This window comes from Tenrec ecaudatus, chromosome 8 (genome assembly GCF_050624435.1).
Source record: "Tenrec ecaudatus isolate mTenEca1 chromosome 8, mTenEca1.hap1, whole genome shotgun sequence".
Taxonomy (NCBI): Eukaryota; Metazoa; Chordata; class Mammalia; order Afrosoricida; family Tenrecidae; genus Tenrec; species Tenrec ecaudatus.
This window is the reverse complement of record NC_134537.1, coordinates 159,702,799-159,720,220: the sequence shown is the minus strand read 5'-3', so window position 1 is coordinate 159,720,220 and position 17,422 is coordinate 159,702,799.

Genomic DNA, 17,422 nt, shown 5'->3' with positions numbered 1-17,422 from the left:
CTGCTCTGGTCTTCCTTATTCAGTACTCAACTTCAGGGCATATGAGCCAAAGAAAACCTTAATCTTAAAAGTGACATCCTTTTTTTTTAACACTTTAAGGAGGTCTTTTGCATCAGATTTACCCAGTGGACTGCATAATTTGATCTTTTAATTATTGCCTCAATGTGTATTGATTGTGGATCCAATGAAGACAAAATCCTCAACAGCTTCAACCTTTTCTCCATTTACCATGATGATACCTACTGGGACAGTTGTGAGGATTTGGGTCTTCTCTACACTGAGTTATAGTCCCAACTGAAGGCTACAATCCTTGATCTTCATCAAGTGCCTCAAGTCCCTCTCACTTTCAGCAAGCAAGGTTGTGCCATCTGCATATCACAAGTTGTTAGTGAGCCTTCCTTCGATCTGACTGCCACACTCTTCCTCCTATAGTCCAGCTTCTGTGGTGATTTATTGAACATACTGAGGGCTTACTGAATAGCAGCGGATAATGTCATTTCATGTGAAATCTCTCCAACTCCTCTGAAGCAGATACTATTACAGACCTTTTAAAGGACTAAAACTGTCACAGAAATTTTAATTGGTGTTTCATAGGTTCCAGGGCCTTGGAACTTGGGAATAGTGGCACTTGGACTTGAAGTCAGGTGTATTCTGCTTTTTGGGCAGATCAAAGACTCTGAGTGACCTAGAAAAATCCAATCATGTTAAACTAAAAACGGGTGTCTACCCACCCTCTCTTGTGAATCTGCGTGCTGAAAAGGACGTGAATGTATGGAATTTATAGTCATGAGTAGATCTACTCTCTGCCAGGAAAGCCATTGTAGTCTAGTCTCTAAGCAACATGGTGCTCAGGGAGCCACAATATGGCTCTCTTGGAATGGTAGTTGCAGTTGTTTGGTGCCATTGCGTCAATTCTGACTCATGCTGATCTTCCTGTACAATCCTTATTTGCTGGAGCCAATGGTTGCAGCGGTGCGTTCATCTGTCCCTGGGAGGGGCTTCCTCTTTTTTGTGGGCTCTCTGACAACTAGGGTGTCCTGACTGAGGGATTGGTCCCTCAATACAAACCGTCCAAAATAAGTGAGAGAAGATTTCACCATTCTCATTTCTTAGGCGCTGGGGTCACAATGGTGTGGAGACATGAAAGTCCCAGAGAACACAAGCCTCCCAACAAGGTATTTATAGTACTTCAATGAATCCTCAGGTATAAATCAACATTTGGGGGAAAAAACTAAAACAAAGTTAAACAATTCTCTGGTCCTGCACTAAAAGGTAGGTAGGTAGATTTTTCTGCTGTCATTAAATTGAGGTCTTCGGTCAATAGTTCTCTGCTTTGCTTGCACTTGCCTGTAATCTAGAGTGTTTTTAGCAAATGTTGATACTTAGAACTTATCATAATTATGTCTGTTTAAGGGTCTGTGAGGTAGCCCAGGAATTAGTGTTTTTAAGGTCCACAAATGAACCTAGTGATAAAACACTAACTTGAGGAATTCTCTATTATTTTACAGAGGGCATATGGTGAAGTACAACTACATGTCAAATGACATCATTATTTTCATTGGTTTTTCAAAATCTCTCAATTCAATGACCTTTCTAATTACAGATGCACCCCCCTCTGCCCCCTTTTCTCAGGGCTTCTATCCCACTAATTACACTTCCTAATTCAAAAGAAGTCACTAGCAGTTTGGAAATTCCGTTCAAAAAAGCATGACTGTTTAAATTAGGATCATCCATGTGGTCATATCAACATAATCACAGCAACGTCACTTGAGAAGAACATCATGCTTGTTGAAGTCCAGGGGCAGCACCAGAGGGGAAGATGCTCAACAAGATCAAATGGCACAGTGGCTGCAACAATGGGCTCAGACATAGCATCTCTGAGAACGATGAAAGTCTGGGCAGTACTTCATTCTGTTTTATTTCAGGTTGCTGTGCACTGGAACCAGCTCAAAAGGCACCTACCAACACATTAACTACGCAAAATCTGAATATCTATTTGGAGGTTTCTGAATCAGCCTGCCTTGAAAGAAGTGTGGCTAGACCAGGACCATCCTTAGGGGCAAAGATGATGAAACTTCACTTTGCATCCTTCAGGCAAGTTGCCAGGAGAGACCAGTGTCTGGAGAAGGATATCATGCTTGGAAACATAGGGGGCAGCAGGACTGAGGAAGGCTCTCAATGGATGGGTCGGCACAGTGGCGGCCACAATGGGTCAAAGCATAGGAATAATTGTGAGGAAGGTCCAGGACCAGGCAGTGTTTGGTCTGTTGTGTGCAGGGTCACTATGGGTCAGAACAGACTCTACGGCACCTAACAGTAACAAATTAGACTACATAGAAAACTTATTATGTATACGGCAACCCTGTATACAGTCCTTGGAAAATACCTCTGGATTGGGACTTAAAGTCACTCATGAATCTTTGTATGAATATATCATTGCGGTTCAAGACAGATTTATTTTTTTCTTTTGAAGCAAAAACAAAGAAAAGATATAACTTTGAGGATGAAAGTGCACCGTTACCCCATCCCATGGTATTTCAGTCACCTCACACAAAGTTAAAAAAAACCTGGAAAAATCAAAAATTTGATGCTTATGATTGATGATATTGGGTAAAATAATGGAATGCACCATATGCTAGGGGTCAGAAGAACAAGCAAGGAAGTTGTTCCGTAGAACATTTGGACCTTTTATCAGGAAGGGCAAGTCCCTGGAGAAAGATATTATGTCTGGTCATATGGAGGGTTAGAGGAAAAGAGGAAGTCCTTCCATGAGCTGGAGTGGCGCCATGGCGGTCACCATGAGTTCCAACGCAACCACCACTGGCTGGGCAGTAGTCGTTCTGTTGTCGACAGAGCTGTTGGTGTTGGAATTGGTGTGATAGCCTCTAACACCAACAACAAAGCTATCCCACTAACTCTTATGACCTAGAAAGATCCCCAAACTTCTAAGGGACTCTTGGGCACGTAAGTTGCCGATCCTGTTCTCCCAAGATCTCATCATTTATGTCCACACCCCTGACAGATGACGTCTTTGACCCCGGGCTGTGCTCTGTTGTTAGGCTCAGGCCTTGACAAAGCCACCTTTCAGCTAGGGGTCAAGAACATGCAAGTTACCATAGAGCCAACTTGTACTGATGCTGTCCCCATGTGTGGCAGAGGAGAACTGGGACTGTGGATGATATTCAGGGGAAGATAATTAGACCTTGCTTCCCACGTGCCTCCATGGGCACTCAAACCTTCAAGTTTTGACTAAGAGCCAAATGCAATTGAGCATTTCCACTATCCAGTGACTGTCGATGAAAATACAGGCCTATATGTATAAGAGATAGAGCTAAGTTCTAGGCGGTCAGAGCAAAGAGATACATAGTTCAACCTGCAGCACGTGTGTGGATCAAAGAAGGCTCCAAGGAAGAGATGAGGATTGAACAGAGGTATTGAAGGCAAATAAACTACTGGGTCAAAGTTATACCAGGACAGCAAAGTGAGTACAAGACATGACGAATTGGAAAAATAAAACATTAAACCAAGATTCAAGAATGCTGAATAATTCTAGTCACAACACAGTTTCAAGTTCTCTCTATGAAATTCAGTAGATCTCTTTCCTGAGCCTCATTGCCTCAGCCATAAGAAGAAGCAGTAGATGTTCCTTTTCTGCCCCAATTTTCCAGGAGTCTAAATTCATGGAAACTTCCCAGCCACTGTCCTATGCGAAGTCCTAGCAGATCAGTTACATCTATTTTGTGATTTCCCATTTTCCTTTTGCCACATGCCAGATGACATCCCTCCTTTCACCCGCCACTGCACTAGCCAGCAAAAGAGGCCAAGAGAAATGGAAATGAGTCTTGTGTAACCAACTCATACGGCACGATCGTCTACTGTGGGGCCTCCGCTGGGTCTTGCGGTCTCTCCTGGACAGCATGCCGGTTCGCTCTGTGAAGGAGAAAGTCAGCCAGACAAACAGTGAACGGTCCAGACCTGACTCTTTCTGGGATCCAACATGTAAACTAGCCATTCAATGGGTTCTGGTTGAAAGGGCTTGGTTTCTGGCTCCCCAAGAGTGGGTAGAAGGATCTCTAACATTGTTTTTCTTTGATTTCTTGCCTCATCTGGAAAAAAAATTAAACTACATGCATTCAGAATCCAAAGTCAACAGGGTCTGTTGGCAGAAAAGTCAGGTTTCCTGTCCCTGACTGCCCTGTCATTCACTGTTGAGCTTTATTTTTCTTCTCCACCCGACACCGCCGCGCCCCCGCCCCCCACCACACACACACACGATTCTGAATCCTGTTAGTGCTTTTGGCCCTGCCTGTTTAAAGGCCACCAGAGAGCCACAGACATTACTATTCCCAGGACTGCCTGCTCTGTGACTGGCTGTCAAGATGTGGACAGACAGATGGGGAGCTACTTTTCATTGAGCGCCTATTTTGTGCTGTCCCTTCGGGTCAGGTGAACTCTCTCAAACCACTGCCCCGTCTCTAACTCATGGAGACCCCATTTAGAATGGAACAAAACAGGCCAGCGACCTCTTCATGATTGTGGTATGGCTGAGTGTGTTGTTGCTGCTGTTATTGTGTAGCTACGTCTCCAGGTGGACGTCCTTCATTTTCACTGACCCTCTGCTGTATCGAGCAGGATGGCCTTTGCTAGTGATTGATCTTTCCTGATGAAGTCTCCAAAGTCAGCCAGGTGAAATCTTGTCATCCTTGTCTGTAAGGAGCATTCCGTTTGTATTACTTCTCAGGCCGATGTGATCTTTCTTCTGGGAAACCAAATAGCATTGAGTACTTCAGTGAGAATCATATGCATTCAGTCTTCCTTATTCGTTGTCTAGCTTCCACCTGCATGGGAGTTTGTCAACAAGACCTGGTCTTGGTGATGTATACCTTAGTCATCAAACTCTTATTATTCTCAGTTTATGGATGAAAACCCTCAGTTTACTTTTAACATTGGGCTTATGCTTCCTTACTGCCAGGCTGTGGGCCTGCAAATAGTGGGTCAACAATAGTTGGGAACGGAACTATTAAAACGCATGAACCAAGTCCCGCACCATGCAGCCAAAGAATAAAAGTGTGAAAGCATCAGACTCTTAACTCACCTCCTTGGCCCTTAAAGTCCAGGTAGCATTTTTCCGGTTTGATCCAATCAAACCAAATCCTCTCCCTCCCCAAGTGGCATCCTTCTCCTCTCCACCAAACATATTATTGCACTCACAAATGTTTGTAGCTTTACTGAAAGTGAGCCAACAAAACAGGCAATGAGTTGACGACACTGCAAACCTAAGGAGGAGTAAAGGTGCGAAGGGAGAGTTTTAGGACTGCTTCAGGACTCGAATGTTTCTTTTTTTCTCTCTTACTTTTATTGGTGGCTCTTGCATCGCTTATCACAATCCTTACATTCCTCCAGTGTGTCAAGCACATTTGCACATATGCCGCCATCATCATCTTCAAAGCATTCTCTTCTCACTTGAGCTCCTGATATCAGCTCCCCATATCTTCCCCCTCCCTCCCCCACCCTCCCTCATAAACCCCTGATACAGTATAGATTATTATATTCATATCTTATACTGTCCTCCGTCGCCCTTCACAAAACACACAACTTTCCTCTAGTTCTTTGGTGCTTTCTTCCCAATTAGACCAGAGCTTGCACACTGCTGTAGATAAGAGCCCAAACACAGGGCACCCAGGATAGATAATCCCCTCAGGGCCAATAAGGAGAGTAGAGATACCAGGAGGATTAGGGGAGGGGAGAGGGGGAAAGGGAGAATCAATCACAAGGATCAATATATAACGCCCTCCCAGGGGGACGAACAAAGGTTCTTTTAAAAACTGATTTCCTTTCAGATACTGAGATTTGACAGAAATCTTATTTCAATAGATTTGTTTGGCTGTTTGTCCCCCTGATGGTTTCTGTAGCTAAGTACCCTTCACTAAAACTCGTCCCTTCACCCCAGCAAAAACCAGCGGTAACACCATCAAGCATTAAAGGCTACTGTGCGTGTCAAGATGTGACCAACTTGCCAAAGCGCTTAGCAGAGAGTTAGACACATAGTAGGGACGCAGTGAGGGCTCATCTATTCTCCACATTCTATTGCATTTCCTTGGCAATGAGTGAGCGTAATTTTAAATACCACTCAGCTTATCATCTGCTAATGCTAGGACCTCATTTACAGCGTCCATGATGGATCCGCGGATAGACACTGACTGCCTCCTCAGCAATCCTTTCTCTCCATGGGCATCTTAAAATGTTATTGTTTCTCTCTGTATAATTCTAGTTCTCAAGGACAAAGGTGTCATTGTTATTTCTCCCTTTCGATTCTTCTAATGAATCTGAAGGAAAAGACGCTTTGCCTGGGTCAGTGCTTGGAGTTCTCCATCACATTCGTGCCTACTCTTGACTGCTCACTAGAGTCACCGGGGGAACTTTTAAAAGGCCTGATGCCCAGGCCACATTGCAGACCAATTACAGCAGGATCTTGGGGAAAGGGCCAGAGCCTGGTTTTGCTTTTTAAAGCTCCCTAGGTGATTTCAATATATAGACAAAGTCGAGAACTCCAATCTATTAGGATGTGAGGAGCGTATCCCATCTCTACAGGTGAGAAAATGGGTGGATAGAGAGCACATCTGGAGGACTCTGGATCCAACCACCAACTCTGTCACACTAGCGTTCTAATCACAAAAGGAGTGGGGAAGCCCTGCAGATGTTTGTGTCAAATATTTCTTCCTGTTGTTTCCAAGCATGTATAAGTAAGAGGCAAGTTGGGCCATCTGTTTTTAACTGAGTGACACTTAAGCCATCCCTAGAATCCTATTTTGCAAGATATTTGCTGATACCCCAGGATGAAAGGACCATTTAAAATAGACTTAGTTTTTCAAACCGGAAGCAGAATGACATGGAGAGTAAATTAGTGGTAGTGGTCAGGTTCAGAGTTGAACCGGCCAAAGGATCTAGACTGCTTCAAAGCCTATATTTAGAGCCTGTAAGTAAAAGACCCAGCATATCTGACTTCCTTTCTCTTAGAAATGGGGATAAAGTTGATGCTACATTTGGGGAAATGTGGGGGTAATTGTAAATCTCCTGTATTCCTTTGTCCCTCTCACAATAGTACATCACAGCAGGTTAGGGACTCTCTGTTTGTCTGTCTAAGAAGAAGTACCACCAGAAGGATCTTTCCAGGCTAGGATGGTGAGATTTTGTCTCATGCACATTGGACATGTTGTCGAGAGAGAGCAGTCCCTGGAGAAGGACCATGGTTGGTAAAGTGGAGGAGCAGTGAAAAAGAGGAAGGCTCTCAAGGAGATGGATCGACACAGTGGTTGCAACAATGAGCTTGAACATGAGATCAATTAGGAGGATTGTGCAGGAGCAGGTGTGTGTGTTTTGTTCTGTTCTTCAGAGGGTTCCTCTGAGTTCTGACTGACTGAATGCCACCTAACAACAACATCTATCTATCTATCTATCTATCTATCTATCTATCTATCTATCTATCTATCTATCCTATATATCATCTATCTAGCTCCAGAACATATTATAAGACCTGTAAAACCCATTCATCTATCAAACCTGTGCTGATTTATGGCAGGCTCAATTATAAAGAAAACACAGATAAAAATCATTAGTTATGATAAAATCTAGGGAAGAAGCAACTCAATTGTAGAGTAAAAAAATACTTCTATGTAAAAACTAACTTCCAGAAACACAAATAGGTCTGTGCGAAACAACTACTCATTAAAAGAAATTGTCATTTGATGTTATAACTCAGACAGAAGAGAGTGTCTACTCTAGTGACTTCATTTTATTGATGATGCTACTAAGGATGAGAGCAGGAGAGTGGTAGTGAAATGATCACTATCACACACACACACACAACTATCATTACATTAACAATCAGAACAAAGTCCTTCTTCTCAAACTAGGACCTACTAACACATGATCTTGCTAGGAGATACACCTCATTGTAAAGAAAACAGGAGTACTCAAACTGGACCACTCGACAATCTCGTGATAAAAGGAAAAGAGATTGAAATTGTCAACATTTTTATTTTGCTTGTTGCCACAACCAATGCTTATGGAAGCAATAGTCAAGAAATAAGATAAAGGATTGCTTTGGGAAAATCTGCTACATGGGGCCTCTTCCAACTGTTGAAAAACAAAGATGTCACTTTCATGACTAAGGTGAGTCTGATTCAAGCCATGTCATTTTCAATTGCCCGATGCACATTTTAAAATTTGCACAGTGCATATGGCAGACCAAAGAAGCATCAATGCATTTGCATTACGGTGCTGATGAAGAACATTGTAAGGACTGTGCACAGTCAGAAGGATAAGCAAATCTGTCTTAGAAGAAGTACAGCTAGATTGCTCCTTATGAGTGAAGAGAGTGAGACTCCATCTCATGTAGATGAGACACGTTCACAGGACAGAGGGATCCCTTGGAAAAGAGTTCATGCTTGGTAAAATAGAAGCTCAGCAACAAAGAAGACTTCAGGAAGTGGACTGAAGCAGTGTCTGCAAAAACAGGCTCCAACATTCCCCTCCAAGGACCAGACAGTAGGAGGCTCTATTGCTCATTGGGTCCATGTGAGTGGAAAATTACTTGATGGCACCAACAACAGCAACAAGAGGTGCTCAGCATCCTTTGGGTGGCACAAGTGTCCTAATTTTTCAACTATTAGCCTAAAGGTTAGTGGACAGAACCCCCCAGAAGTGCATCAGAAAACAAGCCTGGATATCTCCGTCCAAAGGTCATAGTCCTGAACACCCTACATAGCACAATTCTATTCTGTACGCAGTGGGTCAGTGGGAGTTAGGAACAACGTAATGGCACCTAGCAACACAAGAGAAGATGTTGAGATAAAAAGAGCGGGAAGACCAGGATCATGTTTCTCATTATTTTCCTATAGACATGATTTAAACACCCCTAATCTTTGATATCAAGAAAAAAATTAATGGGTTGTTAGGAGGTAGAGGGCAGAGAGTCAAATGAAGGAATGAGGGCAAGTATTCCGTGTGTTTCCTTAATGATGCTGTCTTCTATATTTGACACTGGAGAATTCAGGAGAGCATAAAGGGGACCAAGTGGAGGGACTAAATTAGGAGCTGGTTTTAGAGTCCAGGACAAAAAAAGTAGAGGAGAAGGGCTGGCCCCAATCCCAACTACTACGTGGAAACCTACCCCAAACCCAGAAGAATTTATTTCAAAGGATGGCATTGAATCTGCAGCTCCAGGAGAGGGATATGTCTGATCCAAGCACACAGGAGCAGATGAAGGGGGAGGAAGAGCGAGTGGAGCACATCCTGGCCCACCAGGCCTTGAGGACAATGTTCCTGATTAGAGCAGCCAGTCGAGAGAGAGGACCACATGACCAGCCTCACTGTGAGACATGACATCCCTCACTGATCCATAGCCCTACAAGGGACAACACTAGAGACACAGTGAGGGAATTGCGCCAGGTGTGATCCCACCACATCGAGGAAAAACACTAAAGGAGCACAACAGAACAGCAATGAAATGGACCGGTGAGGTCCCCAGGGAATGCTGAAGGTGGACTTTGGGGCCAGGACGTGTTGCCCCAACAGACTGGACTGGAAAACACTCCTAAAGGCCAACAAACAATCCTTGAACCAACTACAAGCTTTTCTTTCTTGTTGTTCTGTTTTGTTTATTGTAATTGGTTTATTGTTGTTGTTTTGTTGTATATTGTTGCTTGGTTTTGCTCTGTCTTATTTTTGTGCATGTAATTATCTCTGCAGGTCTGTCTAAATAAGATAGGGTGCATGAGCAATCTGGAGGCGAAAACAATGGGCCCAACAGGTCTGGGGGGACATGGGAGAGGGGGAGGTGGGGGGAAAGTTAGTGGTGTTAACAAACCCAGGGAAAAGAGAACAACAAGTAATCCAAATTGGTGGTGAGGAGGGTGTGGGAGGCCTGGTAGGACATGATCAAGAGTAATGTAACCAAGAGGAATTACTGAAACCCAAATGAAGGCTAGCATGATAGTGGGACAAGAGGAAAGTCAAAGGAAATAGAGGAAAGAGCTAGGAGGCAAAGTGCATTTATAGAGGTCTAACTAAAGGCATGCACATATGCAAATATATTTATATATGAGGATGGGGAAATAGATCTATGTGCATATATTTATAGGTTTAGTATTAAGGTAGAAGACGGACATTGGACCTCCACTCAAGTACTCCCTCAATGCAAGAATACTTTGTTCTATTAAATTCGCATTCTATGATGCTCACCTTTTCGACACACCGCTGAAGACAAAGCGAGTGAATAAGCAAATATAGTGAAGAAAGCTGATGGTGCTTTAAAGGCTTGAAGGTAAACACGCAGCCATCTAGCTCAGAAGCAACAAAGCCCACATGGAAGAAGTACACCAGCCTGTGTGATCATGAGGTGTCAAATGGAATCAGGTATCAGGCTTCTTCAGAGCAAAAAATCTTATCATAGTTAATGATGGGGGCAGTGTGGAGTGGAGACCCAAAGCCCATTTGTAGACCACTGGACATTCCCTTACAGAAGGTCTCAGGGAGGAAACGAGCCAGTCAGGTTGCAATGTAGCAATGATGAAACATACAACTTTCCTCTAGTTCCTAAATGCTTCCTCCTCCCCCACTACCATGATCCCAATTCTACTGTACAAATCTGGCTAGACCAGAGGATATACACTGGTACAGATAGGAACTGGAAACACAGGGAATCCAGGACGGATGATGCCTTCAGGACCAGTGGTGTGAGTGGCGATATGGAGAGGGCTGAGGGAGGGTGGGTTGAAAAGTGGGAACTGATTACAAGGATCTACATGTGACCTCCTCCCTGGGGGACAGACAACAGAAAAGTGGGTGAAGGGAGACATTGGACAGTGCAAAATATGACAAAATAATAATTTATAAATTATCAAGGGTTCATGAGGGAGGGGGAACAGGGAGGGAGGGAGGGGAAACAATGAGGGACTGATACCAAGGGCTTAGATGGAGTAAATGTTTTGAGAATGATGAGGGCAATGGATGTACAAATGTGGCTTACACAATTGACGTATGTATGGATTGTGATAAGAGTTGTATGATCCCCTAATAGAATGATTAAATGAAATAGAGGAATGCTGTTCCAGCAGTGACTCACGTTGTCCGAGGGCAACATTGCAGAGTAGTTGCCCATAAGTGACTGACGATGCGTTAGAACGACCCAAGAAGGTTGTTTAAAATGTTACGGATGCTCAGGCTGCAGCATGTTCCCCTCAATGATAAAAGAAGAGTTGGAAGTGGAGCTCAAGAATGGTAAGATTTTAAAATTTTCCTGATAAAGGTCAGGTTGTAATTGCTTGGTAGCAAATGATAAAAGCAAGACAGGGGTTGTGAGAATGCGCATCTCGTTAGTTGCCACAGACTTGGCCCTGACTCCTGGTAACAAAACAAAATACTGTCTGGTCTTGTGTCTCGCCCGGATCAGATGGAGAGAGGATCATTGTGATCCAGCGAAATTTTCCTGGTTGATTTCTGGAAAGAAGTCTCCTGGCCTTTCCTCTCAGTCTGACTTAATCTGAAAAGTTGTCTGAAACCTGTTCCACATCAGAAGAAGATTCAAGCTTCCATTGACAAATGGATGGGTGGTGTCTGCATGTGAGATGCACTGATCATAATTTAACCTGGGTCTCATTAAAGAGAAGGTGACAATTCTACCACTGAACCACGACTGTCTCCAAACCATAGATTGTCATCAAGTCCATCCTGCTCCAGGCTGCCATGCATGCCCGGACATGCCAGAGCTCAATAGGCTTTCAATGACTGTTTTTTTTTCACCTTTGCTTCCCCTTCATAGACCTATAGGTAGTCTAGAATTTCCAACCCTTTAGTTAATATAGTCAAGTATATTAACCATTTTTACCATCACGGGGTTTCAGGGGAGGGATATAAAAAATCCATTCTGAAGATTTAGTGCTTAATTAGCTCAGAGGTGAGGAAAAGCAAGAGTCTGGCCCTGGTGGAATTGGCAGATGATTAGTCTTTCTGCTGGGCCACAGGGAAGACAGAATTGAAGGCTGGTTGAAAGGGGATGATGATCACTTTGTCCTCTTGAGTCTGAGATGCCTGTGAGCAGTCAGGTGGGGGTTATAGCAGTCCCTTGTATAAGGGACCCTGGAGTTCAGCAAGGAGGCATATGTATGACTTTACACCTTCATCGAGGAGAGGGCTTGCTCCTCTGGCAAGCATCCTCCCGTAGTAACCAGGCTTTAGTAAGATTGGACATCTGAGCATACTTATTTCCACTCTGATCCCTCACTTTATCATATGACCACTAGTTTGGTCTTCCATGGCACAACATATTCCAACACAGTCACATGGTGTTATCCCACCAAGCTGAGATGAGTTAGCAATGATGTGGAACAAGACAAGTCACTGGGAACATGCTGGTTTTAATCAGCAGAGGTCTGTCCTAGTCTTGGAGACCTTGGCAATTGGAGGCTCGGGGGAGGTGTGATGGATGGGTGGGGAGTAGGCAGTAGGAGGCAGGGAGAGCAGGGAATTTCTATATTAAAAGCATTCCTTTGTGTGTAGGTGGCTCTGAAAGGAGGGAAGAAATAGATATCAGTAATAGAGAAACATCAGGCACCGGAAAAAGATGCAAACAGAGCCCCAAATATCTGTCTCACCAAAGAGTTAAGCAAACAACTGAGTCTTACATCATTCCTAAATTATCGCCAAACACAGCTCAGGCCAGACCACCAACGAGGGACCTCCCCAAGGCTCTGGTCAGTCTGCTGTGCTCTGCTGGAAATGCTATCCCGCATGACTTGTAGTGTGTGGCTCTCTACAAGGACAGGAAATCAAGTGTTGGGAACATCTTCTGAGTCACAAGCCAGTAATGACTGTCTACCTATTTTTCAGGTAGAAGAGGTGGCTACTTAATAGGAAAGATTAGCATTTGGAATTCAATTTTTCTTCCCTGTCAGAGACAAGTTTTGCTAATGAAGTCTGACCTTCACAGGTCCCACGTGAAAGCTCATAAATAAGCATTGGCAGTGAGTGGACTTCTCCAAGCTCCATGACTTCCATCTAAAGGCCAAACCAGATGTGACGTTCAGATATTATAATATGCAGGCACTATGCCCGGTTTCTGAGAAACATTTTTACATTTAATTCCACAGAGACCTTTGCTAGGGCTTTGTGATATATCTTGCTTAAGAGGATATAGACAATTAGTGGTGAGGAAGGGTGGCAATAGGACTCTGTCGTGTTTCAAAGGACTTCCAGGCACTTATACCCTCATTTAATACCCATCATCTCTCTTTTTTTTTCTGTTCTATGAAAGTGTGAATATATCTATGGCCCAAGATGCTTTCAGAGCTGAGAGGGCATCTTATTCTGATTCAAGTATTACCTTGATTTTAGTAAGGGGTATTTGGTAGATTGCCCAAATACAAAAAACAATACAGGAGCTACCAAGATCCCTAAAATGAATTTGAATGCTAACTAGTCTTCAGATGGCTGCTTCATTCCTTGTGTCTCCTGTATAATGAGGAGAGTAATGCCTAGTTCAGATATTTGTAGATTCAATGTCAAAAGGCATTCACGATATGTTACATTGTATACTTTGGCCTCAATAGCTTTAACAGCAACTAGATAATAAAGAAGTTACCGAGATTTAGGAAACATTACCATAAATATGAGTTATCTTTAACTTGGTGTAGATGAAGCGCATGTAGACATTATCTTTGAGTATTTTGAGGTGTGTTAATCTGGTTCACTGTCATTGTGAGGTGCTCTCCGGTCAATCCCAAATCCGAAGGACTCTGAACAACAGAACAAAACGCTGCCCTGTGCTGTGCCTTCCTTACGATCACCACTATGTTTGAACTCATTGCTGCATCCACTGTGTCACTCCAGGTCATTAAAGTTATTCCTCTTTTATTAATTGATCCTCGACTTTCCCAAACACGTTGACCATCCCAGAGACTAGTCACTTCTGATAATATGTCCAAAGATTGGGAGATAAAGTCTGTCTGTTCATTTCGAAGGAGCAGTCTGGCTATATTTCGTGCAATGAAGGTTTGTTCTACTGACAGTCCCTGGCATAGTCAATATTCCACACCACCACTACAATTCGAATATGTCGATTCTTCTTCAGTCTTGCTTATTCACGGTCCAACTTTATCATGTATATATCCTGATTGAAAATGGGATGACTTGTGTCAGGTACACGTTACACTTTAAGGAGGTGATTTTGCAGGAGATTTGCCCGTTCTTTAATTTCTTGACTGATGCTTTTGTGAGCATCAACTGTGGAACCTAGAAAAATAAAATCCTTGAAAATGCCAATCTTTTCTCCACTTATCATGCTATCTCTTGGTGCACTGTGACTGACAGTTTTTGTTTTCTTTATGTTGAGTTGTAATAACATTGAAAGTTTTCATATCTTATCTTCATCATCAAGTGACCCAAGTTCTCTTTAAGAAAGCACAGTGCAGGTTGTCAGTCTCCCCAATCCTGATGATGCACTTTTCTTCGTATCAACCAGCTTCAGGGATTATTTACTCAGTGTACAGATTAAATACATATAGTGAAAAGATGGGGTCCGGACACACATCTTACCTGATTGAAACCATACATTCCCTTCCTGTTGATCCAGGTCCAAGTCCCACAGGAGTACAGTTGAGTGTTCTGGGATTTCCATTACCTGCAACGTTATCCACACGTTTTATGATCCACACAGTCAAATGCCTTTGCCGAATCAATGAAACACAAGTAAATATCTTTCAGGTCTTCGCTTTTAGCCAGATCCACATGACATGAGCAATACCCCTTGCCCCCCCTGTCCTGTTCTAAATCTGACTTCCACTTGTGGCCGTTTCCTGTGGCTGTACAGCTACAATCGCCACGACTCTGGCTATGTAGCAATATTCTGAATTAGGACAACGGTTAAAATGCATCTTTACTGATAATTTAGCATGCCTGCATTCTTGAGCTTAGCAACAATGGGTGGCCATGGATGTCATGACACCAGTAAGGAATACGGGCTCTGCCAAAGCAGCTACAAAAGCACCTGGACATTGCAATTGTTACAACTGTACATTTCTCCTGCTTTGAGCAAATAAAACCTATGACAGTCCGTGGTTTCATGCCCTCCGGAACTAATCTACTTCAGGTCCTTTAGACCTGGGTTCAATTGCTCAATTTCCATATTTTTTTCTTAGACCTCCCTATTTTATCTAAACCTGATCCCAGGCATTCATTCTGCAATAACAAATGTCTTTTGAGAGGGGAACCGCCCTGATTTGATATTACAAGGTGGTGAATGGTTTGTAAAACCAGCCTCTTCTGCATCTGGGTCAGCAAAGGCAGCTTAGAGCGGATTTGAGCTGATTTGTCTCCCCTGCACTCAGTGTGGGCGCTGGTACAGCACAGCAAACTGTCAGATCCAGAGAACAATGCTCCCATTGTTGAAACGGCTGCATTCCAGAGCCAGGGCTTTCTACACAACATGTTTCCGTCTGTCCTGGTGAGGAGGCCGAAGCATTTGGTGGAAAGGAGACTGTTCGCTCCAGTGTTTTCTGTAGCAACTGCAATCAAGCTTCTCTCGTTTCCTGTTTGGGAGAGTCTAATTGGATGCAGCTGAATCATCCCAGGACTAAAGTCTAAATTCACTTGAGAAAGGGCAGTGGGAAAAGCAGCTCCCACTGAAGCCTGAGCGCAAAGGCCACAAGAGACGCCTGTGATAACAATTCAGGGCCTCTCTGAAACCACGCTTGTGGGTTTTCCAAATGCCCAAGATACAGCTGCCCCAAAATGAAGTCACGCTTTAAGAATGCCTGTTGATGAAATTGATCTCCAGCTCGAAATGGGAATAAAAGTTAATAATAATAGTAATCATTTATAATATTGTATACATTCTCAAAATAGTTCCCACTGATACTATCAGCTGATGGAATGACATTAACTTTCCTTTGAAACAAGATGTCTTTTGATATCTATTACATGTGTGTATATATGCATTATGTACATATGTATGTACATGCATATGTATGACATGTATGTACACACGCGTGTGTATGTTACCTGGACTATATGAAGAAGAATGCAGCATCAAGATTGGAGGATAGTTTATTAATAACCTGCAATATATACATGACACAACTTTGCTTCCTGAAAGTGAGGATGCACTTGCTGAAGATCAAGAATTGTCACTTTCAGTATGGATTATGATTCAACTAAAGAAAACAACAATCCTCCCAACTGTACCAATAAGTAACAATATGATACATGGATAAAAGATTGAAGTTATCAAGAATTTCGTCTTGCTTGGACCCACAATCAATGTTCATGGAAGCAGCAGTCAAGAGATCCAACATCCCATCGCATTGGATAAATCTGCTACACAAGGCCTCTTCAAAGTGTTGGAAAGCAAGCTTATTACTTTGAGGATTAAGGTTCAGCTGACCCAACGCGTGATGTTTTCCATTGTCTCCTATATATGTGAGAATTTTACATAGAGCAAAGAAACTCAATGCCTTTGACCTTTGGTGTTATCGAAGAACATTGAAAGTGCCATGGACTCCTAAAAAGACAAACATTTGTCTTGGACATAGTGCAGCCAGAGTGCTTCTTAGAGAGAAGGACGCAGATCCTTTGAACATGTTATCAGAGAAGGCTGATCCCTGGAGAAGGACATCGTGGTTGGTAAATTGGAGGGGTAGCGCCAAAGAGGAAGGCCCTCAAGGAGATAGATTAGCACACAGTGGCTGCCATGACAGCCTCAAACATAACAAGCGTGAGGGGGGCACAGGACGGGGTGGTATTTTGTCTGCTGTGACTCAGGTTGCAGTGAGAACCAGCTCCATACCCCTAACGACCACAGCAGCCTATGGAGGTAGGGATCCTGTCAGCACTGTGGATTATGAGTTTGACGATATTGGGCAAGTCAGCTATAATTTAACGTGAGCCTCAGTTTCTCAAGTAGCAAGTGAACACACAAATAAAAGCACCTTACACACAAAAACAAGGGATTATAAAATGTGTTATCAAACAGTAGCAAAAAATTTAAAATTTTAATTTTTTAACTTATTTTTCAATAGACCAGAAGGCTTATACCTAAGGGGAAAGGAAAGTGTTCTCTCAGAGGGGGTGGAGGGAAAAAACTTGTTTCTATAAAGAAGTTTTTTAAAAGTTCTTAGAAAAATGGAAAGGGAAGAGATCCTGAATAAACAAAGCATACTAATTAAGAGCAACAAATACTTCCTAATCTCAAAACCTGTTCCATAGCCACAGCAGTGAAAATAGTATGATACTCAGGCAATGGAGGACATAGACATATGGACCAATGGAACAGAACTGAGAAGTAAATCCATCTAACTATGAACAACTGATCTTTGGCAAAGGTCTCACATGCAATTAATGGGGATGAGATAATCTTTCTAATAAATGT